The sequence below is a fragment of the Limulus polyphemus genome, unplaced genomic scaffold (genome assembly GCF_000517525.1).
Source record: "Limulus polyphemus unplaced genomic scaffold, Limulus_polyphemus-2.1.2 Scaffold16058, whole genome shotgun sequence".
Classification (NCBI taxonomy): domain Eukaryota; kingdom Metazoa; phylum Arthropoda; class Merostomata; order Xiphosura; family Limulidae; genus Limulus; species Limulus polyphemus.
In genome coordinates, this window is record NW_013681668.1 from 1 (window position 1) to 3,438 (window position 3,438).

A 3,438-nucleotide genomic window follows, 5' to 3' on the forward strand; every position below is an offset into this window, starting at 1 on the left:
AATGTGTCTATTATTATTATTATTAACGCTATTCTACTTTAAAATATTTGTAAAATTTGCATTCATCAATGGATTTCTTCAGTATATCCATTTATTTTGTATTAGTCAGATAAATCACTTAGTCAAGAGAGAAAATGTTTAGACATTTAAGCTTAAATTCACTCTTGAGAATGTTTATGTATTTAATCATAAATTTAATATCATTTCTCTTTCAACAGGTGCTCAGTACAGATGTCGCCCTCTGTTGGAGAGAAGTTGTGTATATGTGTCTCATAGCCTTAGGTAATTAAAATGATTTTCCGTGAATTATTATTGCACAAAATCACAGTGTAAGCCTGGAATAATTACAATAAAGATTGTGTTTCTCAACATACATATATCTTCAATTAAGAGTTTCTAAAAATTACCTATGTCTATTTGCTTGAAAATGGAGACAAATATTTTAAAACTTATAAAGATTGGATGTTTCATGATAAAGATTATTATAAACATTTGACTTTTCTGTTTTTACTTTAATGTTGTTTTGTTCTTATAGTGAGAGAAAGATGCACTCAAGTCTCGACTAGTGACGTGTTATAAAGGTCACGTGATCACTTAAACTGCCTGACCATTACTTCGGCCATTTTTGTCTTCAGTCCATCTAGAAACGATGCTGCAAATCAAAATATTCCCATGCGCATTCTCGCTGATGGACTATTAACGACACAAGCTTGTCGAAACGTTGCACATTTTGTAATAACGTTTCTTTCACTACCCATTTCCAAACTTTATTTTTCAAGCCTATATTTGTAAATAAATTATTCATTCCGGAAAGCATAATTTCCTATTATCAGTCCCCCGGTGGCTCTGAGATAAATCTGAGGAGTTATAACTTAAAAATTGGGTTTCGATACCCACGGTGAGCAACACACAGATAGACCATTGTGAAACTTTATCAAATATTGAGAGTAATTTGCTAGAGAGTTTTTGTATACTTAAACACTTAAGAGATGATAATTCTGTGAAGGTTTAAACCGTCTGTTTAAAACTTCATTAAAACGAAATATTTACAACTGTCAGCCGTCATTTTCAAAGACCTAATTATTCGTCAAAGTTTATTACCACAGCAACACCATCTATGTAAAATTTCTAAGTTAACGAAGACGTTATAGTTCGTATAATTATGTATGAAGTTTGAATATATAATATTTTGTAATTTTATTTAGTAATTTTCATAAGCTCACTTCTGGAATTATATATCATACAAAATGATATATATAACTTTACAGAACTGACTTCATACAGTGTGGTTTTAACAGAACTGACTTCATACAGTGTGGTTTTAACAGAACTGACTTCATGCAGTGTGGTTTTAACGGAACTGACTTCATGCAGTGTGGTTTTAACAGAACTGACTTAATACAGTGTGTATTTAAAAGAACTGACTTAATACAGTGTGGTTTTAACAGAACCGACTTAATACAGTGTGGTTTTAACAGAACCGATTTCATACAGTGTGGTTTTAACAGAACCGATTTCATACAGTTTGGTTGTAACAGAAATGACTTAATACAGTGTGGTTTTAAAAGAACTGACTTCATGCAGTGTGGTTTTAAAAGAACTGGCATCATGCAGTGTGGTTGTAACAGAACCGACTTAAAACAGTGTGGTTTTAACAGAACCGACTTCATGCGGTGTGGTTTTAACAGAACTGACTTCATGCAGTGTGGTTTTAACAGAACTGACTTCATGCAGTGTGGTTTTAACAGAACTGACTTCATGCAGTGTGGTTTTAACAGAAATGATTTAATACAGTGTGGTTTTAACAGAAATGACTTAATACAGTGTGATTTTAAGAGAAATGACTTAATACAGTGTGGTTTTAACAGAAACGACTTCATGCAGTGTGGTTTTAACAGAAACGACTTCATGCAGTGTGGTTTGAACAGAAATGACTTCTTCCATTATAAAAATGAGCTTTGAACCTGCGAAAGGAAAAATATATTATCTGACAACGTAATATTTACACTCATACTTATATCATCAATATTTCTTCTTTAATAGAAGTGTAATAAGTGTTAACAACAATAACTTCAGCAGCTGTCTTTCATTTGCTTCTATTATATATATATACTATTGTTTTGTGGTTTCTGGTATTAAAGGCGGGCTGACGTTTCATTATAATTCTTAATTTCAGGCCTAGCTTGCGTCCTCATCATTCTTCTTCGGTTCATCGTCGGCTTTCTCATCTGGTTGGTACTTGTATCGCTGAGTGTCACTAGTGTTGTGGGTACAGTATATGTTTGGTAAGTGTTTTTTATTAATGTGGGTTTCTCATCTAGTTGGTGCTCGTATTGTGTCACGAGTATTGTGGGCACAGTTTGGTGTTTGGTGTTTTTTATGAAGGTTTCTATCTGGTTGGTACTCATATTGCTGACTGTTACGAGTGTTGTAGGTACAGTATATGTTTGGTGTTGTTTTATTTAGGTTTCTATCTGGTTGGTACTCGTATTGCTGAGTGTCACGAGTGTTGTAGGTACAGTATATGTTTGGTGTTGTTTTATCTAGGATTCTATCTGGTTGGTACTCGTACTGCTGAGTGTCACGAGTGTTGTAGGTACACTATACGTTTGGTGTTGTTTTAAGTAGGTTTCTATCTGGTTGGTACTCGTATTGCTGAGTGTCACGAGTGTTGTAGGTACAGTATATGTTTGGTGTTGTTTTAAGTAGGTTTCTATCTGGTTGGTACTCGTGTCACTGAGTATCACGAGTGTTGTAGGTACAGTATATGTTTGGTGTATTTTTATGTAGGTTTTTATCTGGTTGGTACTCGTATTGCTGAGTGTCACGAGTGTTGTAGGTACAGTATATGTTTGGTGTTGTTTTAAGTAGGTTTCTATCTGGCTGGTACTCGTGTCACTGAGTATCACGAGTGTTGTGGGTACAGTATATGTTTGGTGTTGTTTTAAGTAGGTTTCTATCTGGCTGGTACTCGTGTCACTGAGTATCACGAGTGTTGCGGGTACAGTATATGTTTGGTGTTGTTTTAAGTAGGTTTCTATCTGGTTGGTAATCGTGTCACTGAGTGTCACGAGTGTTGTGGATACAGTATATGTTTGGTGTTTTTATCAATGTAGGTTTCTATCTGGTTGGTACTCTACCTTAAACGACATACTTTCCCCCTTTTTCTTACACTGAAGGTACATGTGGCAGGATAAGAAGAAACAGTTAAAGAACCTGCCAGCTGATGATCCGAGAAAGTCAAACAGAGAGAATGACGTCACACACTGGTTGGTGGGAGCAATATTTGCAACAATTTTCACTGTAAGTAACATTCAACCTCCTGATATTAATATAACAATTTTCACTGTAAGTAGCATTCAACCTCCTGATATTAATATAACAATTTTCACTGTAAGTAGCATTTAACCTCCTGATATTAATATAACAATTTTCACT

General features: G+C 34.6%; 1 long non-coding RNA gene across 1 annotated transcript; it reads left to right on the top strand.

Moving 5' to 3' along the window:
* Positions 1–214: 214 nt before the first annotated feature.
* Positions 215–3,279, top strand: LOC111084294. The gene is made up of 3 exons (XR_002609483.1): positions 215–282; positions 2,177–2,285; positions 3,180–3,279. It is a non-coding gene; the product is annotated as an uncharacterized LOC111084294 (long non-coding RNA).
* Positions 3,280–3,438: the final 159 nt, after the last annotated feature.